The following is a 26,372-nucleotide window of genomic DNA, read 5'->3' as shown; positions in this document are numbered from 1 at the left end:
GCCTATGCTTTCAAAAATAGTAAACGGAAAAGTATTACATTCAATCAAAATGAATCGACCAACGAAGATAAGGATTAAGGCTCTCCAACGTGAATATGTGAAAACAATACTATCAACGAAGGAAAATATTAAGGATTTATCAACATCGAGTTACTGTGCGGAAAAACTTGTTAATACCAAAAGCCCTAATTCGCATGTGTTATAAATTTGATCATGTTACGCTCGCGTATAATCAGAATATTACTATGCAAAAATTCATATGCAAATACACCTTCTATATATATTTATATTTGCAATTGATCATCGGAACACATCGTTCATACATCTATTACCCCATTTTTACACGTGGTTTTACCTATACTACTGCAAAGGCTAGCTTCCACCTTCACCTTAAAGTCAGAAAACACATTTCTTACATAAAAACATAAATTTATCCATATTATCTATGGAGATGATAGACGATCATATATGATGAAAAAAATCCTCCTACGCATATGTTCGAATTTCAACAATGACAGAGTTATAGAACTTTTTTCTGTTTCGGACTCTGTTGTTTCAAACTGGCTCTACATTAAAAATTTCGCCACGGAAGTAGATTCTGATGCTTTCATTTAAAAGATGAGAAAATTTAGTACAGGATATAGTAGTGGAACTACTAAATTAGTGGATTTTAATTTTGGAAGTGATAAACTCAAAAGTTAAAAATGTTTAATGTGTTATTATTGATTTTATCCTTAAAATTTATATTACTAGATGCCCAACTTCTATCTTTCTTAATTTGGCTGCAATATGGATATAAACAATTCCTGGTGAAAATTCAAGCAAAATCTTCAAAAATGAAATTTTACCCCACTGTGCATGTAATAGCCAGTTAAACTTCACCTTAACGTTGAAAGGTTACATTTCATCTTGGAATAAGCCATATTTGAAGTATAAAAAAAAAATCCAAACTGTATATAATCGAGTCCAAATTGTATATAGTCGAATCACATATAATCGAGTCCGATCTGTAATAACTTTGTCGGAGACCGTTTTTGTCTAGAGAATAACTGTCGAGCTCTAGATGCTAATTTCCAATTGAATGCACTTCCTGGACCATTGTGCATTGGCAGCAGCATCATCTAAGGTTGCAGTGAAACTTTTTGGGAACAAAAACGTTGGCCATTTAGAAACATTGCATACTTGAAATAGAAAAAATCTAGACGACTTTTTAAAAGAACCTATTTTAAATATTTACAACAAAAAATCTAACTCAAAAACTATCAAAAAATGATATATTTGGTAAAAAAACGAAAGATAGGAAATCGCTTAATTGCTTAAAGTTTCCATTGTAGAATATAAAAAAATTGAAATACACATTTTTTTAAATTTAAATTTGTTTTTCCCAAAAAAGCTCTCTTCTTTTTAACCGTATCCTTGAGGATTCGTCAAATGATTAAGAACTATTTGATGGAATCGCCCAATCGGCATTTTCCAGATTTATTAATCAAACTAAAAACAACGGAAAACGTAACTGGTCTTATAGAAACTTGACACTTGAAAAATACAAAAACATTTGTTTACGCTCAACGCTTGCACACACACATATGAAGATCATGCAGTGTATGATAGTTACCAATAGAATACACTAGAATATAAATTGAAGCGTTGTTTGTTTACAATAACACAAAGCAGCAAGATCAGTGTTTCATGATCATAGTTCAATAATGACATAAAGGTGTGTTCCACATTTCAGATCAATCAGTCAACAGGAATGGGCTCAAATTCCTATTGAAGTGTGACAACAAACAGGTCAAGCTCAATGAACCCGTCCAAAAAGTATTTGGCTATTTTGGGACTGCGGCCATTTTGGATTTGGATTTTTCATGATCTACGGTTTTCTACACGTACATTTGGAAAGGTACAGATTTTTTCAATTTTCTAGGTACAGGTTCTGTAAGGTACAGATTACAGATTTTCTATCTGTACTTTTGTACAGAGATTTGATTTGAATGATTTGACCTTTAAGGGGGTATTCTATTGTAGAGACACAAGTTTTTTCGAGCTTCGTAAAAATAAAACAAATAATATTTTTACCATCCATAATATCACTATTTGTTCATCTATCTTTCAACGATAAAACAAAAATTGAACGGAGGAAAATATACATAACTAGAATAGTTAAGAGCTGATGAAGTGAGATTGTTCAAATAAAAAGTTGTGCCATTGCGTACACGATTCCAGCCTTTCTGGTTATCTGAAACGAAAGAATCGAACAGATTCTCAAACATTCCCAATCTAACAAGCTGTGGAGGCGATCTGGCGTAGTGGTAACATCCATGCCTCTCACGCTGAAGGTCACGAGTTCAATTCTCACTCCCGACATTCTTCCAAAAATGGAAGTAAAAGTGACGAACCAGCCAAATGAGTTGAAAATCACTATAATACAGATAAAAAAAAAAAAAAAAAAAAATCTAACAAGCTAACAAGAGAGTATGTATTGCAATCATCAAACAAATGAGTAATTTGAGGTTTGAGTAATATGTTTTTTCTGTGCAACACAAATTTTGAATGGTACAGATTGCGATACAGATTTGATTGAACATCGCGGCGAACATTTAAAATTCACTGAGATAGTATGCAATCAGAATTTAGAAATAAAATGTATGAGCATCATCAAGCGCACGAGTGATTCAAGGCTCGCAAAAGTTAATGTACAATTATAAAAAAAAAGTTATAGGAGGTTGTGTTCAAGACACGACCGCATTGTTGACGTAGAACTACGCTGTGGTTTAATTGAAGTCGCTTTTTTATATCTGTGGATATTATTTTATAATGCACCAAAAATTTTTAAATAACCGTTCTACCAGTTTGGTCGCCCTGAAATGTCATCACGCGGATGTCGTCTAGAGGCGACGCCCGTAACGAAAGGGTTCTAGAGTTGAAAATATTTTAAAGAACCATCGAGTCGTTTTGAGGCAGGATTTTGAGTGATTCATGCTTAGACATCTTATGACATATTACTATGCCGTTTCGAAAACGAAAATGGTGGCTTCCGATTCATTTCAAGCTCTAATCGACTCTAATGGACCAGAAATGGAGTTTGTTAAGCGGAGGTAAACAAACAAAGAGAGATGAAGATAATGTTGAAGGGAAACGGAAACGGAAACGGAAACGGAAACAGAAAAGGAAACGGAAACGGAAACAGAAACAACCGCAAATACATGCTCAGGCCGTCAGTCTTTGATAATTACGAAGCAAAACAGGAGGTCGGTTTAGGACCATCTTTTCTAGGTCGGTTCAGGGCCACCCTGACTTTTTGCAAATATCTGCGTGCCGTGTACTACAGACAACAGATAGATTCAATTTATATAGCTTGTTTTGAAGACCAGGCCATAACCAATCTAAATTGCTTAGTATTGTAATTTCTCGACATCTACGAGAACATTTAGCTAATTTTTCGTACATGTATAAAATATACCTTTTTCTTTTTTTGAGCATTGAAAACACAAAACGGCGACAAAACGCTAGAATGAAGGGAACAGGAAAAAAGTCACCATACAACCAAATTTTCAGCGTTGTAACACCTTTCATTTGACACTACTAAATATTCGGCAGTTTGTACCATTCCAGAGATCCGCGGGAGGTCTGTTCAGGGCCACCGGTTGGATTAGGACTACCTTCCCCTATTTTTGATTCTTTTCAAAGATGTATTTCCAATGTAAGTATAATTTTCGCATCAGTGTGACTTTTCATGCTCAGTAACTCTTTCAAAAATTTGAATGAACATTCTGTGGACCTTGATGCCGGATTCTAAAAAAGACATATTGCTATATGGATGCTTCACTTGCCAAATCGATTAACTCCATTTTTGAATATTATTAAATTTTAACATCAAAGCACTTGATTAGCTTCTAACTGTACATATTCAAAACAAATTTCTTTAATGATAAGTATTAACACCACTAAATGACAAAATCGTTTTAGCCATTGAATAATAAATAATTTATGTCAGAAGCCAATCTGATTAACTCCATACTTTAATGTATTTAAAGGGTGTGTCACATCAAATTGCATCACGGAAAAAACGCTGTAGAAATTCGCCCAGTAGACCGATCCTTTTGAAAATTTTAGACAGTAAAATAAAAACTATTAAACAACTTTTGGCATTTTCTTTTTATTCATACTTCGAGCCCAAGCCCGTATGCTCGCACCTTCCTCTTTACCCCGTCCATAAGATTTTGTACAACGTCAGGTTGTAGTTTTTTTTTAACAGAAATCCATGTTCTCTTGAAGTCCGCCTCCGATTTGACAACTTTTGGGTTCTTCCGGAGGGCCTGCTTCATAATCGCTCAACATTTCTCTATTGGGCGAAGCTCCGGCGCGTTGGGCGGGTTCATTTCCTTTGGCACGAAGGTGACCCCGTTGGCTTCGTACCATTCCAACACGTCCTTTGAATAGTGGCACGAAGCGAGATCCGGCCAGAAGATGGTCGGGCCCTCGTGCTGCTTCAATAGTGGTAGTAAGCGCTTCTGTAGGCACTCCTTAAGGTAAACCTGCCCGTTTACCGTGCCGGTCATCACGAAGCTCCGCTCCGCTTTCCGCAAGAGCAGATCGCTTGCCACACCATATACTTTTTGGCAAACTTGAATAGTTTCTGCTTGCGAATCTCCTCCGGAACGCTGAATTTGTCCTCTGCGGAGAAGAACAACAGGCCCGGCAGCTGACGAAAGTCCGCTTTGACGTAGGTTTCGTCGTCCATTACCAGGCAATGCGGCTTCGTCAGCATTTCGGTGTACAGCTTCCGGGCTCGCGTTTTCCCCATCATGTTTTGCCTTTCGTCGCGGTTAGGAGCCTTCTGAACCTTGTATGTACGTAGGCCCTCCCGCTGCTTGGTCCGCTGGACGAATGAACTTGACAAATTCAGCTTATTGGCGACATCCCGGACCGAACTTCTCGGATCACGTCTAAACTGCTTAACTACGCGCTTGTGATCTTTTTCACTGACGGAGCATCCATTTTTGCCGTTCTTCACCTTCCGGTCGATGGTTAGGTTCTCGAAGTATCGTTTTAGTACTCTGCTGACCGTGGATTGGACGATTCCCCATATCTTACCGATGTCCCGATGTGACAACTCCGGATTCTCGAAATGAGTGCGCAGGATTAATTCACGACGTTTTTTTTCGTTCGACGACATTTTTCCAAATTTACGAAAAATTGACAGTGAAGCATTGCCAACGTGATATATACACTCTTATCTGATTATAAGCGAAAGCTGAAGATATAATTCCTAAAAATTAAATTTCTACAGCGTTTTTTCCGTGATGCAATTTGATGTGGCACACCCTTTATATCATAATGAAAATCTAGCTAACCCGCTGCACTATTGTCTCCAACGGAGTTTGCAGAAGGAATGAACCCACTCTTAAAATAAAAATTATGAATGAAAATTATTTTTCCCAACTCAAATTAGTACTCTATGTAAATGAAAATCTCTTTTGCCTGCATGTGGTGAAATAATGTACAAAAATTGTGTCTAACGATAATTCTATATTATAATGGTAAGTTTTGGTGAGTATATCTGAAAATAACAAATAGTTTAAATTAGAGTCAGGACAACGTACTTCAAGTAACTTAATAACGCAATAAAAATTTCATGCAAATTTTAGCAATTCAAAAGTGCCTTCGAGCCGACTAATCTGATAGTCAATAATTTGCCTCATAGGAACTAATGTCGTATCCAGTTGTCGTACCGCTGTCATCGCGAATCGATTACACGAGCGAAGTTCGAGAAAAATAAAAGGAGAGAAAAATAGTTGTATTCGAGCTGCTACGAGTGCAGATACTTATAAATTTCAAATTTAGTGTGAATTATCGAAAAAAAAAATGAACCGTTATAACATTATAATGGATGTTGTTAATAACAATTATTTGAGTAGGGAAAATAATGAATATAATAATATTAATAATATTGGTTTATTACTGATAAATGGGACCGAAATGTCCAAAAGCATAGTATAATGAATGGTGTAAGATACAGAAATAGAAGTGGACGTTTAATATCTGAAAAAACATTTTCAAATTCGTAATAAAAAAAATATTCAAAGACTGAACTTGGATCAATAATTGGCTTTCACTTTCCAAATCGATTAACTCCACTAATCACGAAAACATTGTAGTAATAATAACAAAAACTCCAAGTTTATTCCATCTTATACTTTCTATATGTAGTCAGATCAAATATGCGTTTGCAATAATACATTCTACATCGTATTTTCGAATTTGTTATTTGAAAAGAATTTCAAAAAACAAAATATACTATTTTATGATTTTTCTCGGCTTCTTGTTTTATGGAGTTAATCGATTTGGCAATTGAAGCATCCATATAATGAAATAAATGTTGCTGTCCTGTCCTGTTGAATGAAAAAACACGTTTTTCAATTAGTTCTCATCATATTAAGTGTGGCAGTTGTTCAATTGTTTGGTGCACTGTGCACATTTAATAGTTCACCTTATCAGCGATTCTTTCGGCGACAGCTCCAATATCAACAATCGCCAACATCCTTTTTGCTGCTAATCCCAATTAGGCCCCGTTGAGCCAATAAAACAACAACAATACACCACTGTGTGTTGAATAGCCGCAAGGAAGACACTATCAAACGAACTGATTACTGTCAGCGGTAACACTCATCGTCAGGATTAGCGGCGGGGCCATTGACTTTTGGAAAGGTGCACAACAATCGGCCGCCTTTGGCGATTGGTTGATCGCCTGCCTAAGTTGTGCCCTAGCTGACCGCAGCACCAGTCGGATCGTGCCGATTAAGCTGGAACACGTTTGGCCCTGGGGCTGTGACATCATTTGTACACACATTTGTTTTTCTATCGGGTAAAGTCAAGCGACTTTGTCAGTATTTTGTAATCTCGGAGGGATAACAACTGATGATCGTGTGTGTGTTGTGGAAGCCCCGATGGAAATTGAGAAATGAACACAATTTTGACAATACTTTCAGGTCGCGATGCATGCAACCCTGCGTTGTACAGTCACTTATCGCGAGTCGAGCGCTGCTGTTAAGAGCAAAAACAGTCTACGAAAATAATTTGTACAAACACGCACATTTCCCCCCAAAATCAATTAATTGCGTTTTCGCTACTAAAATGAGAGAGTAAATAGGCAAAGCGAAGAATTTTTATCGCCAAATTGTGTACATAATAAACTGATACAGGAAAAAAAAAGTAATAATCATTGTGCACCCAAAGTAGAGTAATCAAATGCAAGTCCGCAAATGTGCAACCCATTTGTGTACGTGTGCGTGTGTGTGAGTGAGTGGATGCGAGATGTATTCACGGTGATAAAAACACACGCGCCACCCGTGTGCGAAGAGAGTGCGAATATTTATTTCGTGCGGTTGGCCCCAAAAGGTCGGTGCACTCTGGCGTCGACGACGGCTGACGAAAGTAACAACAGTGTGTGCAATTTGGGTGAAATAAGCATGCAAACAAATAAAACATAACAACAAAACAAACAAAAAAAAAACACATTCACTGCTATTGGACATCGTTTTGTGGATACGATTCAAGGACGAAAGTGAGACCCAGCGATGCAAGGTGAGCAAAAAAAAGCGGTAGTGAGTGGTTGGCGGTTTGACACGGTGAATGCACGTAGCTTTGTTTCTATTCGATCTGATTTGTGTCAACGTGTGGACATTTTCGAAGAGTTGTTATCTCGTCGTCGTTGTCGTCGTCGCCCCGATGCAAAGTGCAGTTTGGATGCGTTTTGTTTTTTTTTTTCGTGCATTTTTTTCTCTCCCACTTGATAACATCGTAATGGTAACATATAATTTAGAGTTTTTTCTATTTCTTCATTTCTTCCTCAGGTGAGAGACATTTTCAAATGAAGTGAGTGTGGTTAGAAATCCTCAGGTGATTCAACCTCAAGGTAATAAAGATGTTATAAATCCTTCTTATTTCTTTTTTCTTTATTTAACACGTTAAGCCCCATTTTTTTCTTGCGGCGCTTCCATTCAGTCCGCATCAAGAGCGTTTTCACCATATCAGTGTCGGTCCCAGTTCCCAAGGATACTTATTGTATAAGCAGAAAATAGTTAGCAATTCGACTAGAGAGTAGTCACATTTTGTCAAAACATTCAAAAATAAACCGTATATATTTTTATTTTATTACTAGCTGACCCGGCAAACTTCGTCCCGCCCAAAATTTATTTTTCGTTATCACATTCACGTTTTCTTACTAAGGGCACGTTCATGGGTCCAATCGCAAAACTGTTCATTGATTGATCTTCTAATCTACCCTTTAAAATTAACTTTTACTATAAAATTCCTAGTACTTCTACCAAAACTCGTCATTGTAATATTATTATTAGGGAATTATCTTCAGACACAATTCTCGTTCAAGATTTTCCAACCACTTGCAAATAACATGTTTCTCCGTTACATGGAATAAATGTTTGATACAGAAAATATAATAGAAGAAAGACAGCCCTAAATCGGACAATTTCTTCCTCGAGTTTTGCTCTTATCAACACATTCGGCGATCCATTTTTATTTATATAGATAGGAGAAGCTATAGGAGTGAGTCAGACATTAAAATCAATTTCCACATTCGAACGAAGAGAAAAATAAGAGCAGAAGTGGGTCTCAAACTTATATTTTTTCAGAATTTCGAAATGTCAGAAAATATATAAAATTATTTTGTACTGCGTATTTAATTTTTTGTTGTATTAGATTTTTTGATGAAAAAATAGTTTGAAGATATTTATCGATACACCTTAGTAAGATGTACTTTCAGTATTTTTTCATATTTTTGTTTCAAAGCTATTGAGAATGGCGTGAAAAAAAACGAAAAGGTACATTTTTCACCATAGATCCTGTGGTGTACCATATAAGGACTCAAATATATGATAATACTGCCAACATGTTTTATTTAGTACCCTATACAATATTTTCCATACAGCTGGCGATTTGGTTTGGGGGACTTTTCACTCCCTTACCGAGCCAGACCCTTTGGAAATATTTTTTTGTGCCGCGCAACACTGAAAAAAATCACACATATCTTGAAAAGCCGTAGGAACACATTTAAATATGAATTAGAGTAGTACTGAATCTCTAAATCCCAAAAAAATTTCAAAATTTAAATATTTTTTTAGTACTATAATTTTTGATGAAATTTTTTTTAATATTTTTCCTTGATACACTGTAGTAAGATGCACATTCAGTATTTTTTTTATATTTTTATCACGAAGCTTTTGAGGATGGCGTGAAATAAACGAAAAAGTACGCTTTGCACTATAGATCCTATGTTAAACCACATAGTAAATTTATTATTGTGTTTATTGTGTTTTTTTTTATTGTGTTTTTCTTTGTGTTTCCTTTGTATGGCAGCCCCCCTCCCTCTTCGAGAGGGGAGAGAGGTGTCTGCTCACCATAGAAACGTTTCTTGCACCCTAAAACCTTCACATCCCAGATTTGGCTTTATTTGCTTGATAGTTTTCGAGTTATGCAGAAATTTGTGTTTTATTTGTATGGCAGTATGGCCCCTAGGGACCGACGCTGGGCTCAACGTGTTAATGTAAAAGCTGAAAAGTTAACAAAAACTGTGACCAAAGTGAATTCAGTTATAATGCAAGTATCTTATCCTAACCTAAATATAAATTATAAATTCACTTTGCTGTCCTTATATTTTGTTGTTGATAACATACACTTTCATATTTTGTTTGGATATTATAATATTTGTATCTTCTTTGAGATTTGATGGAAGTGCATTGAAGTTCGTAATTTCGGTATAAAACACATTTCTAATGGCTAATTCAGTGCGAGGTCTATTGATGAAAAATCTATCTTGATTTCTTGTCAAATTTGACTGTATTTCTGTATATGGAATTCAGTTTATATTGCTTTGAATGAACCTATGTTTGATTTTATAAATTACGAATATTATGCTAAGTTTATACAACTAATTTACCGATAAATGGGTTACCGTATACAACGCCTCTGTAGGATATAAATTAGGTAGGCGTTTTATAGTTTTTATAACTCAGTTCTGCAGTAGGGTACGGCGGGGCTAGTTGGTCATTTTTGAATAAATTTGGTTATAACTTTGCAGTACGAAGTTTTGCGTTAGAATGTTATGTACCACAATGAAGCTTACCTTTTACCCTTTCAATGAAAAATAACCAGAGAATCAATTATTTGATATTTTTCTTTTATTTAACGTCTTTATATTTCTGAATAAATTGACCAACTAACCCCACACACGGGGTAAATTGGCCAATAATAGGCATGTTATTTTGAGCAAATAATAAACGTTTTTCCATTAGAAGTTTCCTTCATTATAAATTAATTATTTAAATCAGAACAAAAACAGTTAACTAATATCATATAGCAAGTAAAAAAACAAATTAATGAAAAATTCCAGGCAGTCTTTTCTAGCGATTTCGTCTCTCTTCCACTTTGTGGCGAACCAGAGATGCCAGGTTTGAAGACATGTCTTCAATTTGAAGACATTATGAAATATGTGAAGACATTTCAGTATGATAGCGTACGTGGTTTTTTCAAAGATATTATTTCCATGAGATTCTAACTATTGGCCGAAAATATCGTCAAAAAAGTAGGGCTTTAGTCTCAGCGAACGAAACGGTCTGAATACATATCGTCTCTAGAAGACATTAGTTCATTTTAGTTAGAAAATTCGAACGATTGTGACATTGAATTTCTATTATTTTGGCCCTACTATACACTAGATTAACATAGATCTTTCAAACGACCACTTCACAAAACGAAGGTTTTCCGGTTACATACCTTTCCTACAATCAGTTTCATGGATATGGTTTGAGTTACAACCAAAATTTCAATGCTAAAATAAACAAATAGAGCTATCACAGTTTCGTTTTTGTGTGAAGAACTTTCCTCCGATGTTATGGTGAAGACATTTTGTCGTATCATGTCAAAACTTTTGAAAAAAATCACCTGGCATCCCTGCGACGCACAATCGCTTCTTGCTTGCATTTGTTTTGATGACATTTGTACCGTTCGCCCAAAAGTATATAGAAATAGCCTCCAGGTATGCCACATTACTCAATGCATTATTGTGAGTTCTTATATTCAATGTTAGCATTTATTATATTTAATGAAAATTTTACAGCAAAAAATATAAATATGACAATTATATTGCAAGTGGTGCGTGTGGTGGTTGTCTCGCTTCAAATACACTGGGTTTAGCAGTAAAATATATGCTTTCTATATTTGTTTATAGCTTGCGTAATAAAACGCGGCATACCGGAAAATTTTATTTGCGTTGCTCTTAAACGAGCAATTTGTGTGACCAACTAGCCCCTCTATATATGAAAAAGAATATTCATGAAAATTTAATAAAAATAATTTAAAAAGCGATTTCCGTGAACACTTATAGCTGATACGTACAAGAAACCTTTGTTTTACGTTTGAGCCGATTTTTTTTCATGGTTATTAACCAGTTTGAGAACACATTTTATATTGCACAAACCGTAAATGATTTTTGGCGAAATCAGATCCATGTCCGTATTTTTTAACCTACCAAATAAAAAGTTTTTCCAATTTGCTTTTTTTTTTTGTATCAGCAATTCGCTATTTCATAGATCGCTAATTTTTTGGACGCTTAGATTCCAAGATATCGTCACTGACCAACTTACCCCTATGACCAACTAGCCCCGCCCTACCCTACTTTCAATATGTTGAGGTGTGTCAGAGCAGGCGAACCCCAGAAACAAACTAAATATGATAAGTGCGATAGAATATAAGTATTGTATAATTTCCAACAGTTTTGCAAACCTAGACATTTTCGAACCTTTTTTATGTCGATAATGTATGGTACATTTTTTGTTTTACATCTATTATCTACCAATCTATTGTCAATTACTAAACCCAGGTAACTTGTTTCATAAACTTGTTTCATTGGTACATTATTTATTGATAAAGATAATGTAGGCGCAACGTTGGTCATATTAAACACAGTAAAACCTGTTTTTTGTGCGGTTTTTTTTTGTGCGAATTTTTTTTGTGCGATTTTTTTTGTGCGGTATATGAAAAGAAACATATTTGACGAAATTATCGTCCATTTAGTTTTTTTTCGATGGCGTAAAAAGCATCGTGATCGTTACCATTTTTATTCCTAAATAAATTCACGCGCTCCTATATACTTGAGCAGCTGAGCCAAAATGATAAAGTACGTGTTGTAGTGGGCAGTATGCAGGCACCGATTAATGCATTTCGAATATCACCTTAATCTACCGAATCATGATTTTGTCTTGGTAGCTAAACATAGGCTTATTCCTGTTGTTATCGCTGGATGCAAAATAAAGCTAGGGCATCTCGGTAATGCTGAAGCAGTTCAATACAGTGGTCCAATGTACGTGGCGATTCGTTCAGGAAGGCACTGTTCTCTGAACGCATTTTCTCATGGGTTTATTTTTGAAAAGGTTGACAAGGTGTGCAACCTTTCTGAATTCGAGGTTATCCGGTATTATACTATCCGGTAAGGTATAATCAAGCCAGTAATCAGAATGAATCTAGATGGAGGACCAGACGAAAACCCTTAAAAAGGTCATAGATATTTTCGATTTATCATTTTAATCTGTTGAATCTTGATGCAATATTAGTTCCTACAGATGCTCCAGCACGCAGTGCTTTCAACTGTGTTGAACGTCGGACTCTTTCCCGGGAGTTAACGGGTTCAATACTTCTTCATAACCATGAGGGATCTCACTTGGATTAAAAACTCAAAACAAGGGATCCGGAACTTAGCTGATTAGTGGAATAACCTAGCGATCGACGGATATCCCGTCAAAGCAGATTATATTGATCCGATATTAAGCCGAGTGGTTTGCTCGTCACGTAAGGACATCCAAACATCCTTTGCAAGTAGTGGAATGTAACGGCAGGAACTGCTGCATTGAACGAAGGATTAGTTACTATTATGTAAATCAACATCAATTTAAACCAGCCCATGTTTCTTTCAGCTAAACACAATATGTTTTGGAAGCACCAATTCCAACAGATGTGAGCGGATATTCAACCTTCCTGATTTTTCTGGATTTTCAAAACTTTTTGGCACGTTCCCTGATATCCTGAAAAATACTAAATTTTGCCTGATTTTAAAAAAAAATCCTCATTTTTCCTGATTTTTGTACTTTTTACTTTATCAGAATAAAAATTAGCCGTAAAAAATATACTGGGATCCTTGTCAAAGTTTTCCTGGTTCGAAATGAAAACTGTCAACTGTCCTGAATCTCCGGTCTCCACATGTATATTGCTTACATTTAATTAAATTCTCCTAATACAAAACTCTACCAAACTTATTTATTAATAGGGATGATCGTTGCAAATCTATTCAGTCGGTTGCTTTTCAGATTTTTCAGAATGAAAGTTCCGAATTATTTTCACAACGCACAAATATTTCAAGGCTTTTCAAAACAGTGCTATATAATTTCATATAAACAGAATATTTGACAAATCTAAGAAATGATAATGAGATTACGTCCGGGGAACAACATTACCTTGTATGATGTGTAGATATGAATCGAATTCATAGTCAGTGTAATAAGATTTTCTATAACATTCGCTCGTCAGATCAGATTCAAAGTAGAATCAACTTTAAGTATGTTCAATTGAGTCAAATAACAACAGTTTTGAAAAAATCAACAATTCATCGACTGTCGATCTGATTTTTTCTTCTAATGAATAAAGATTCATTCCAAAGTATGGACGATGAATTCACATAAATTCTGAATATTGATTTCTCAGAAAATCACTGTAGTGATGCTGTACGTTTTGGGAAAAAATATAAACGATCAAAGGATCTCTACAAAATTCTCTCAATGGCAAGAATTACAACAGGGGGTCTCCGTAGCCACATTGGTTGCGCGTTCGCTTAGTAAGCGATCGATCGTGAGTTCAAAACTCAGGGCATCATCTTTGTGTTGTTACAGAATAGCTACGTCCACGCAACAATCATCAGCTATGGAGATCGATCCACGGTCGAAATAAGATCGATTCATCCATACAACTGCTCTGCTCTGCAAGACACATCGGGCTGCTGTTCTATAAATAACTCAACAATGATCAAACAACTGTCTCCGCTGTCCGGTGGTCCAACTGGATAATGGAAGAACAGAAAGAATACCCTTACGCCTAAATGGCTACTGTGTGAATGTACCATATGTAATGGTATAGAAGGAATACTGGCGAATGGCAACTGTGTAATGTGCTAATTATAGATATGATAACCATGTGACATGTACACGATTAAAATATGGCTCTGTTACAGCTAAAATGCTAATGAGCCTTAAATAAATAAATGGGATAAAAAAAATGAATTACAACTGGTCAGCATAAAAAATACGAGGATAGAATTTCTGAGCTGTACGAAAGATGACGTAAGATTCCGTATGAACATTCGACTCCGACCTGGGCAGATATTTGATTGTATTACGTTGATATTCTCATTATTTGAAAAGCTGAAAATTTTTCTAACGACTTTGACTTTGTGTACAGATTAGCGTTACGTAACTTGAGGGGGAGGGGGGTTTGTCTTGCGTTACTTTTTGTTACATAGCGGGGAGGGGGTCCAAAAATCGCATTTTTAGCGTTACGTAATTTGTGCACGACGCCTTATTTATGAAAAATGCAAATCCAAGATGGCGGCCACTACAAAATGGCGGATTACATATTTTCTCAAAACCCCAATAGGAGTATCAAATGAAAGGGCTTGACTAGTAGAACAGTTATTTATGAAAAATGTAAACCCAAAATGGCCGCCACCACAACAAGGCGTCATATATTTTTTTTTTTCACAAACCCCATCAACATGGGTATTAAATGGAAGGGCTTGACTGGTAGAACACAGTAGATCATGAAAAACCCAAATCCAAGATGACCGCAGTTCCCAAATAAACAATTACTTCTTAATGGTTCCATTCAGCTTGCCCTGTTTGTATGTATGTTTGAGTGTTTGTAGGATTGTCCCCATTATTAGAAAATTGACCACGTTCCTGATGACTGATTGATCTGAAAATTGGAACATACCTTTAATTCTACTGTCATTATAAAACTGCGTATTCCATGATCTTGAAAAATTTTATAAGAATGTATTCGACTAACAGAATACAGTTTATCATCAAAACATTTCGAAGAAAGTTTGGTAAGAAATAAAAATTAAAAGTTTTTTTTTGAATGGTTATATGGTTATAGAAGTATACTAATGATACTGATAATGATAGATAATTTACTGAAAACTAGAAAATAAAATAAGTAATAAAAGCTTTTTAAGTTGAATGGTTTAATGTAAAAAAAAACTAGAAAATAATTAGACAAGTAGCAGTTAGTAGTCATTACATCCTTTCCTTCATTAATCTAGGGCAATGATGAGACTAAAATAAAAGCGCGGAGTACCGTTCTGAATCTTATTTCGGACGCTTAAGGCATATGCTGCAGAAAACAGATCTCAACTTTATGCACAGGCATTATTTGGTTGATATTTCTAATAAATTAATTCAATATGCTTTTAAGCTTTCTACTTTGGAACCCATTTGATTGAGAACATAAAAAAAATCATCGAATAAAATGTTTTTCAAATCAAGCGAATAAGAATCAAACTTCGGACACTATTTATAAAAAAATCAGATTTCGGGCAGATTAAATTCAAATTTCGTACACTTTATTTTGTAATTTTTTGAACGTAAAATACATCACACTTGATTACATTTTATAGTCAACCACAGTCAATCACAGTAACCTGATAACGATGATGAGAACTGATGAAACACGAGAGAAATTTAAATATTGATGAAGGGGTAAATTCTACGTACTCACGTTGAGCGTGCTCATATTAAGCAATCCTATTATGTAATAATTCAAATGTAATTCTCAAATGAAGTGATAGTGAAACCAAGGGATTACTCTAAAGAAGCAATTGTGATATTAGTTTTATAGTTATACCATCAGTGCATTAAGTATTTCAAGATATTAGAACAAAGTGTCCGAAATACGATGTTGTCCGAAATATGATTCAGAACGGTATATGATGAAACAACTGACTGTGGTAGGGTTGCCACATTGAAATCTGTAAAATTTCCTGAGAAAATCTGTATATCTGTATATTTAGCAAAAAAATCTGTATAAAAAATCTATTTGGAAAAATAAGGGAAAAAATCAAATTTAGCTTTATTCTGAATTTATTTTCTTATTTATTAGTTTTCGTATCAATACAACAAAATGAATCTTAAAAAGGTTTTCTCATAATCATCTGAACTGTATGATGTTTATACATGGTTTTGTTCAACTTTGGCTTTCAAATTTTTCGTCAATTTCATCCTTGAAGCTCCTCTTCGAGCCGATACGTAGTTCTTCGCTTTCAAAATAGAGGCTTTAATTGTGGGTGCCAACCGATTTCGGGTTTGTTTAGTTGGCATTGTAAAGCGCAAATATTCGTTTAACACAAGCTGATGAATGTTATCAAAATGTGTCTTACAAACGACCAATGCAATGAATACAAAATTTTCTCATCACGTCTTTTGGCATCCAACAGCTGGGACCAATTTTTGAGCAAGAAGATTCGTCTCGACTAGCCTGAACTCGTTGTCCAAGCCTTACAATTTAAAGGATTATTATTACCTCCTTCAACGAATTGAGAAAATCGGCGCATCAAATCATTAAGGTTTAGTAGCTTGACGAAATTTTGAGGGTTTATAAAGGCCATGGTTTTGATAACCGGATTGCTGAAATCAAATCGTTTTGAAATCTGTTTCACAAGTTCAATATAGAAGTTACGACAAATCGATTTGAAGATCAGATTCCTAGTTGCATCCAATCCTCTTTCAGCTTTTTCCGCATCAATACAAACGTAAACATCCTCAGGCTTCTACTGAAAGTCTTCAAATTTTTTCACACTAATGTCAGCATCAGCGCATGGTTGCACGTAGCTCTCCAAACATAAGTTACCCAACATGATCAGCAATATCATTTAGGTCTCATTACAAAGTTCGAAAAATTGAGAACTTTCTGATTGAAATGTGTAATTGTCGTTATTGATGAGCGGTAGAACAATGTTTAGAAACAGCATAATCAGTATACGATTGGCGTATTGATTATGGCCATACTTAACTTGGAACGAATAGAATAGCTCTTAAAATCGCTCAAGATTTCGCATAAAAACTGCCTCCAACGAAAGCCATCTCATTGCGTTGCGTTCAACATTGTTATAAATCAAGGTGTCTATTTTTTTTCCAAAATATATATTTTTATCAAGGCTCATATGGCGTTAGCCTGACGGGGCCGGTGTTCAATATTTTGACAGTTTTTCTTATTATCTATGTTAGTAATATGTAACCGATTACTCGCGGTCGGCTCGAGGTTAGTATTACAAGTGTTCTCGTAATTGGGATGTTGCTGTCTCCAATGCTCTGTACGTGTGCCCGACACGGGATACTTCCTATTTGGATGCAGCTGACCATTAATCAGCAACGCCCCCTAGTCTGTACCCCATATCTAGCGTGGTGCGTCTTCTCGACTCGAGGAATCCAGGATAGAATGGTCACTAGCCGGCTCAATCATCAGCTCGTGTAGAGTTGTCATGAGCGGTACAACCTTTGGCTCTTGTTGAATCATCAGTGGACTGCACAACCTTTGGCCCGTGTATCTGTAAAGAGTGTGTGTATGTATTGCCGCGACTAAGTAAAAGTTTATAGATCGGATAGGAGGGATATGAAACAGGGACACAACGAAGGAAACATCATTAAACGTTGACATCGGCGTTTCTGAGGAACAGGTATAGATGAAGCAGAAGATCAGGATCACGGCTACCTAAGATATCCCGGACGGGGATATCCGATTGTCTGCCTTTTGCTCTCAGTGCTCTAGAGAGCTGAGAGCGAGCAGCATGGAACCGGATACACGACCAGACAACATGCTCGATGTCGTGGTAGCCATCGCCACAATCACAAAGATTGTTTGCTGCGAGCCGATAGAGATGCGCGTTTAGGTTGTAGTGATTGGACATAAGCCGAGATATCACGCGAATGAAATCACGACCTACATTCAATCCCTTGAACCATGCACTCGTCGAAACCTTAGGGATAATCGTGTGTAACCAACGACCGAACTCATCTTCATTCCACATGCGCTGCCAACTAACGAGTGTGTCCTGACGAGGAATGTGAAAAAATTCATTATAGGCAATTTGCCTTTCAAAAAGTGTGCCTTCTGAAGCGCCCACCTTAGCTAGCGAGTCCGCTTTCTCATTCCCCGGAATCGAGCAATGAGAGGGAACCCATGCTAAGGTAATCTTGACTAATTTTTCGACCAAAACACTCAATAGATGTCTTATTCTTGTTAGGAAATAAGATGAGCGTTTATCAACTTTCATCGAGCGGATTGCCTCTATTGAGCTGAGACTGTCTGAAAAAATAAAATAATGGTCGATGGGCAGTGTTTCAATGATCCCTAGAGCATAGTATATCGCACCCATTTCTGCGACATACATGGAACAAGGATCTTTGAGTTTGAAAGAGGCACTGGAATTTTCATTGAAGATGCCGAAGCCAGTGGACCCGTTTATGTATGAACCGTCAGTAAAGAACATTTTATCAGATCCAACTTTCCCATATTTTTCCGAAAATATCGACGGAATAACATTGGAGCGTAGGTGATCTGGTATTCCATGGATTTTTGGTCGCATGGACAGATCAAAAATGACAGAGGAATTGCAAAAGTATGGGAAGCAAACTTGGTTGGAGATGCCTGGTGAAGGGTGCACGTCGTGGGTAAGGTACTCATGGTATAAAGACATAAAACTTGACTGAGGAGTCAGTTGGAGTAGATTTTCGAAGTTATCAATCACCAATGGATTCATGATCTTGCAACGGATGAGAAATCTGTAGGATAATTCTGTGAACCGAAGAGTAAGCGGGGGTACTCCTGCCAAAACTTCGAGACTCATCGTATGTGTCGAATGCAAACACCCCATGGCTATACGCAAGCAACGATATTGTATCCTCTCCAGCTTGAGAATATGAATCCTGGCAGCTGATCGGAAGCAAAAACTGCCATATTCTAACACTGAATGTCTATGTATGCACTGTAATAAATTCAATATTTAAAAATGAATTTCAAAAAAACTATAAATTCTGTATTTTTGCTGAAAATCTGTAATTCTGTATATACAGATTCCGTATCTAAAATTCCAACATTGAGAGGATTGCAAAAATATGCATTTTGATTGGCATTTGTGGCGGCGACCTTTTTGAATTTATGTTGTTTATTATGTTTCGTGTTCTCCAAGTCAAATCATTCATCTATTTTTTAACGACGGCCAAATTGTTTTTTTCAAGGTCATGGAATACGCAGTTTTAAAATGACAGTAGAATTAAATGTGTGTTCCAAATTTCGGATCAGTCAGTCAACAGGAACGGGGTCAATTTTCTATTAATGTGGGCAACCCTAAAAAACACTCAAACATACATACAAACAGGACAAACTGAATGGAACCATTAGAAAGTAATTGTTTTTTTTGGGAACTGTGGTCATCTTTTATTTGGATTTTTCATTATCTACTGTGTTCTACCAGTCAAGCCCTTTCATTTAATATACATATTGATGGGGTTCTGAGAAAATGTGTAATCCGCCATTTTGTAGCGGCCGCCTTCTTGGATTTACATTTTTCATAAATAACTGAATTCTACTAGTCAATCCTTTTCATTTGATATAAATATTGAAGAGGCCCTGAGAAAATGTTTAATCCGTCATTTTGTAGCGACCGCCATCTTGGATTTTCAAGATCATGGAATACGCTGTTTTATAATGACACCAGAGGTAAAGATGTATTTCAAATTTCAGATCAAATGGTCAACAGGAAGGGGGTTAAATTTATATCAATGTGGTACAGCGCTACATACAAAGTTACAAAGTTACAAAGTCAAAAACATACAAAGGGGTCCAAACTAGATAAAACCGTTTAATAAATAAGTGCAAATCATAATGTTATTACGTTTACCGAGAGAAAATTCGTTTTTTATGACTCGATTATCCGGAGGGAAAAAAATCAATACTCCGGATAATCGAGTCCGACCTGTATCGCATTTCCGGGGGATGCAAGTCGCTATCGACAGAATTTCCGTTCTTCCCACTGGCTAGAGCACTTAGCCTGCTAATTACACGACGTTACGCGGTGGAGACACTCCCTCTAGTCGGGGCGCCCGTATCTTCAAGGCAATGACTTTCAACTTAGATCCATTTGAGGATGGAGTGTATGCCTCTAATAACAACACTTCTTGGATCGCTTCCTTGTCGAAGGAAGAAACAAGGAGTAAGAGAATGTGGGAGAAGAAGAAAAAAAACGGAAACTTTTATACCCGTTGCAAAAAGCGTAGAATTGCACACGTACTTATCGTCACTTTTAATGTTACGATTATAAGCCTATGCTCTGCGGCGGCTCCGAGTATAAGAAATGGTCACGGTGGGGGTAGCAGCAGCGGCGGTAATCCACTTCCACTGGCGCACACTGATTTGCTTTTGGTCTGATGACAGCAGTAATCAACTCATGGGGCCTCCCGTGCGCCACTTTGATTGCCATGCGGTTAATACAAAAACGAAGTGGGAAATGCAGAGCGGCAGATAAGAAGGGATATCATATATATATAGAGGGTCTGGGAGAGATCAGTCGGAATGGAAAGGAAAACGACATCCGAGAGTTCGTTTCTTTCTCCCGCGTCAGGCTGTTCCAGGTTTCTCCCCCTCACCCCACCTCTTTGTGGCGGTTCGCTTGTCGTTATTATAACGATGCGTAGTCATAATATTTAATGAATTTCAATTTAATTGCAATAAAAATGCATTATGTATGTCGGATTGCACTTCGCTTTTTGCTCCATTCCATTGCAACATTAGCTTGGGTGGTTGCTGTTGATGGTCGTTTTTTTTTTGCTTGCTTTCATCATCTGCGAAGCGCCACCAATTCGGTGAATAGGAGGACCGCGGAAATAACCCAATCTAGAGCGAATGCGGTTGAGATCATGGAAAGACATCCTGTGAGTAAATCCTGCCCGAATACATGAAGAAATCGGCGAAAGTATGGTCACCCGCAGAGATAAAAGTTTCTCAATTGTTCTCTTTGCTTCCAATTATAACTATATCCCCTCCCAAAGAAGGTTTTCAATTCAATACCGATGGCACGCACGGAAGATCTTTTTCACATTATCCTCCATCACGCACTTTCGAAAAAAAAGGCCAGCATAAAAAAGAGGAAACATACAACAAACAAACAAAAAAGAGGCGCGCACCTTCACTTTCAGACCGGTCGTTTGCCGCCGCAGCAGCCATCGATCGAATGCAATGAATGCTAATGCCATAAATGTATGATTAATTAATAAAACCATTATGCAATCACACCTGCGCATATGCGGTGCAGTCTGTATGGGTACATAATTGTTTTCCCGCTTTGCAGTTCTCCGCTGTCAAGCCATTCCGTGTCAATCCCTGCGCCGACGGTGCCGTGGTTCGATCCTTGGCCTGCATTACGCGTCGTGTTGCCGCACGCATCCTCTCTCACCGACTTCGACTCGTCGCGGTTACAACTGGCAAATGGGATGGAAAATGATGTGCCGGTGGTGCAATAGATTTTACTATACATCTCCCCCCTTCCCTCCCCTCGTCTCTTTGCTTCCACAACGCAGCTTCATACTCATTACTGGATCCGCTAGAAGCCGACGACGGCACTTCGCCGTGTGTTCTGTGCTCGGAGGAACGCAATAAAGCTCAGCCTTTCTATTTCGAGCAGCGACCGTAGGACTTTGGGATGGTCGCGGTAAGGAAACGTGCGCGATCTTTTTCGCTGATGACTTCAACGATCGTGCCTTAACCCTTTCACGACCACGGGGACGCCGATGTCCCAAGCAAAAATCATGGATTAATTAAATATTCACGTAACCATTGTAAATTATTTTTTTTATTTTAATATTTCGGAATGTACCTTTTTATTATTTTTACTGGCAATACATAATAGCAACCATAGGGACATATTTGTGCCATAAATTTAAAAAAAAAAGGTAAAAGTTTTTTGAATTTTTAGTATAAATTATGTTTTTAGGGTGCCTATTGATTCATAACATATAGCTAAATTGATTTAATAAGGTACCGTAACCTTATGGTCCTGAAAGGGTTAAATGATGATGCTGGCTGACATGACTGACTCGACCTGATAATGATCTCTCTGTGTGTGTATGTGTGTCTGTGTGTGTGCGCGCTCGCGCAAGATTTTGCGCTGTGAGAGGAGGCGGGGACGCACCAAGATGGATACTAATGAAATTGGAAGTGTTTTACCAATCTCAAGGATCTACGGGCCTGGGCCTGGAGATTAAGTACAAGTGGATGGATGCGGCCATAACGTCTCATTACGGCGAAAAATGTTCCGCTAGAAGGGGCGATAGACGCAAGTAATCGGCGCATTAAAGGTCTCTCTGCGTTGGAGCGGTATCGTAATCGTTCTAATGAACCTTAGAGCTGTTGCCGTGGAAGTTGGGTTGATATATAAATTTCTGAACATCTCCTCACACAATTTGTATTTTATCTCAAATCCTATGAATCAATAAATAAACAATGAAACATTTAATGTTTGATGAACTATTTTTAATTTTGAAATTTAATATTTAGAACTCATAAAAAAATCATAAGCCTGCAAAAAGATTCGCTGTCGTAGAGGAAACATTATAACATTAAAGTCATCCCTGCTCCCTACCATAACCGTGTTAAGTCAGACCGTAACTAAGTAACAAAACAAGTAAAAAGGAGTTAATAGTAGCAAACAATCAATGATTTCCTTGCCTGTATTCTACTTCTGTCAGATCACACTAATGTTGCAATGTTTTATGGCATACATCTATTTTGAATGGTCAGCAAAAACTAATGATAATCAAACAGAGTGGCCATTACGACCACAGCGATTAGATAGAAGCCACGTTTTCCTGACAGCCAGAAAATGGAATGAATGGAAGGAGGATTTCTCCGCATCCGAAGATTCTTCCCTTCGTGATTCAATGAATACGAAAAATTTCAATCGTACTAAAACAGATTGTATATGCTTCTCAGACAAATCTAAATGCAGTTTTTCAAACTCCAGTAAACTCTGTACAAGTTTGATTTGTTGCATTGACGAAAAAAATATTAATATAATATTAATATTTTGTGCAATGATTTTAAAAAAAGTTCCAAAACAGTTTTTTTTGTAGCGTTTTAGAAAATGTTCTGTAATTTTGCAAATATTGCAGGAACTTTTAATGTTAACAAAAAATAAGCTGCCTAGTTTTTTTTCGGAATTTTGAGGGGTTTAATTATCGAATAAGACACACATCGATGGTTGTCTTTCATTAGGTATGTTGATGTCGAAGAGGCTTTGGGAAAGTTGTTTGTAACATTGTGAGAGAAAATTCGTATTGTGCTGATTGGGTGAAACGGACAGCTGCTAGTATGGATAAGATGGTCATATTTGCAATGAAATCCTTTGTTTTTATTTCAAGGAGGATGCATTGGTGTACATTGAAACAACTGCTCAAGAAAGTATTCAGCCTAAACACACTCTTTCTCATTGTTTATTTATAGTTGCTGGCAGTGTCTTAGAATATCAACAAATATTTACGAGTAACGAATATGATTTTATTTCAGTGTAAATGACTGTTTTTTTTCAGCTCCAAACACACTGCCCTCATTATATTGATGACAATAACAAACGAGTTCATTTCGTTCATATCGCTGATGAATGAACAAATTTGCTATAATGAATGAATGCGGCATTGAGTGGGATTCATAGCTTCGCTGTTATTAATACTTTGAATATCAAAAGCAACAAATTGATTTTCATCACATTCGAAACGATATTCGTTCTGGCATTGATTTTGAGTAAAAATTCAAAAATAAACAAAATAGTCAGACTGGACCATTTAGAGAACAAGAGCACCAGAGTTCGATGAAACGAACTTTGCAAGAAATTTGGAATCTATAGGATTTCTATGCAACCTAGCCCGAAAATCTATGCATTTGAGCTTAGCGAAGATGATTTTTTTTTCAACACTGGTTGCTGATCATAAAATGAGTAAATTTAACCTATGAAATGTCTTGTTGGCAAACTATACTTCGTTCCGCGCAATTAGTTTTTTACACATTATGCACAAACGGTAAGAGAGCGGAGATAAAATATTTCTTCTCGTGAACGTTAAACTGCTACGCCTCACGTATTACCTTACCTGTCCATTTTACCCCTACCACCTGTCCTTTCACCCGTATCTCGAAAAAATTGTTCAACTTCACGGTCTTTTTTTTTATTTTAATAAAAACAATGAAAACGTTTCGTTGAGAAACAAAAACAACTGTTTGCATTTTGCGAACAACAAATTGTGTTCGCAAATGTGAACAGAAGATTTCAATGATTGTAACAAAGTTCTCTAACCTTTTCGTCTTATGCCGACATTATTCCAAGATTTCAGGCGCTTCAGGTTATTGTAATGAATCCACTTTTTTGTTTCCAGTAACAATTTCACAAAAAAAAAAAATCTCAAAGCTCTCACCATTTCATTGATGCGACTCGTCTTCCGACGTCTATTAGCTTCAAGTATTGCATATTGTAGCGTTTGACAGTACACCCAAAATAAATATTCAGCACATCTTTTGACATCCTTACTCATCACATTAAATGAGCTTAAAAGTATCAAAAAAAGATATATCCAAAGAAAAAACAAATATATCCACCCATACTAGAATAGCATTTAAAGAAGCGAGAAGCGAGTTTGTGTATAATATATGTACTAGGGTGGCAGCGAAAATAGTCAAGTCAAATTTCAAAAACCAACCATGTACATTTTGTTTTTTGGCCCAAAAATGACTTGTGCAAAGTTCCAGCTCGATCGGACATGATTTAGGGGTTCCTCAGAGCGCTCAAAGTTTTGATTTTTTGATCCACGAAAATCTTCTAAGGTGGAAGGAAAGGAAATTTAGAAAATCGAATCTTTTTTTCGATGCCAAATGACATAAAAATGCATAAAACGTTGAGATCTGGTCTTTTTCGTTTATTTCACACCATCCTCAAAAGATCCGAGATAAAAATTTGAAAAAAATACTGAATGTGCATCTTACTACGGTGTATCAAGTAAAATTATAAAAAAAAAATTTCATCAAAATTTTAGTACCAAAAAAAATATTGAAATTTAGAATTTTTTTTAAGATTTAGAGATTCAGTACTACTCTAATTCATATTCAAATGTGTTTCTACGGCTTTTCTAGATATGCGTGATTTTTTTCAGATTTTTTTCAGTGTTGCGCGGTATTAAATTTTTTTTTTTTTTTATATTTCCAAAGAGTGGTTAGGTAAGGGAGTAAAAACTGCCCCCAAACCAAATCACTAGCTGTATGGCAACTATTGTAAAGGATATTAAATAAGAAATTTTGGTGGTTTATTTGAACCCCTATGTGGTTTGACGTAGGATCTATAGTGAAAAACGTACTTTTTCGTCTATTTCACGCCATCCTCAATAGATCCGAGATAAAAATTTGAAAAAAAAATACTGAATGTACATCTTACCACGGTGTATCAAGAAAAATTATCAAAAAAAATTTCATCAAAAATTTAAGTACTAAAAAAATTATTTAAATTCTGAAATTTTTTTTTGGGATTTAGAGATTCAGTACTACTCTAATTCATATTTAAATGTGCTTTTACGGCTTTTCTAGATTGATAAATATCTTTAAACTGCTTTTTTTTCAAATATCTAATAATAAAAATAAAATAGAAAAATACATAGTACAAAAAAAATAATATAGTAATAATATATAAATATAACTTTGAGACCCTTCTTCTTCTTGAATGGCGTTAACGTTCCCTGTGGAACTTTTGCCGTCTCAACGTATGCATTAACTAGCGTCATTTATTAATACTTAGATGAGATTTTTTAAGCCAAATAACACGCCTTGAATGTATTCCGAGGGGCAAGCTCTTGAATACGCGTGACCACAGTGCAAGTCGAAGGAAATTCCTTTGACGAAAAATCCTCCGGCCAGAACGGGAATCGAACCCGAACACCCGGCATGATAATGTGAGACGCTAACCACTCGGTCACGGGTGCACAACCTTTGAGACCCACTCCTGCTCAAATTTTTATTTAAATGCGTTCGTATGTGTCTTTTTTTCTACATGTGGCGTAATTTTTCCTGAATTTGTAAGAGCATTGTGCGACACAAAAATAATTTTTTTCATCGTCTGCATTATTATTTTTATTTTTTTGAAATCGATTATTTTATTGTATTCGTGGTTTTCAATTGAAAGATTAAAATAAAAAAACAAATCGGATTTGTGGTCTCAAAGTTATATTTTT

The 26,372-nt window shown here is 36.3% G+C and overlaps 1 protein-coding gene across 20 annotated transcripts in view; it reads left to right on the top strand.

Annotated features, from left to right (window-relative positions):
• Positions 1-26,372, top strand: part of LOC129770692 (protein tramtrack, beta isoform) — a 618,642-nt gene that overhangs the window by 225,571 nt on the left and 366,699 nt on the right. For 4 of the 20 annotated variants that reach the window (XM_055773773.1, XM_055773737.1, XM_055773764.1 and 1 more), the window contains one exon: positions 7,854-7,915. The exons of 15 other annotated variants lie outside the window; for them this stretch is intronic. The gene's annotated coding sequence lies outside the window, so the exon portion shown is untranslated. Of the gene's footprint in view, positions 1-7,853; positions 7,916-26,372 lie in introns of those variants that run through there. One more of the 20 variants, XM_055773791.1, reaches the window with a different exon arrangement.

The sequence above is a fragment of the Toxorhynchites rutilus genome, chromosome 1, assembly GCF_029784135.1.
Source record: "Toxorhynchites rutilus septentrionalis strain SRP chromosome 1, ASM2978413v1, whole genome shotgun sequence".
In the NCBI taxonomy this organism is placed as follows: domain Eukaryota; kingdom Metazoa; phylum Arthropoda; class Insecta; order Diptera; family Culicidae; genus Toxorhynchites; species Toxorhynchites rutilus.
The sequence above is the reverse complement of the archived record's forward strand: the minus strand, read 5'-3'. Positions and strand labels throughout refer to the sequence as shown.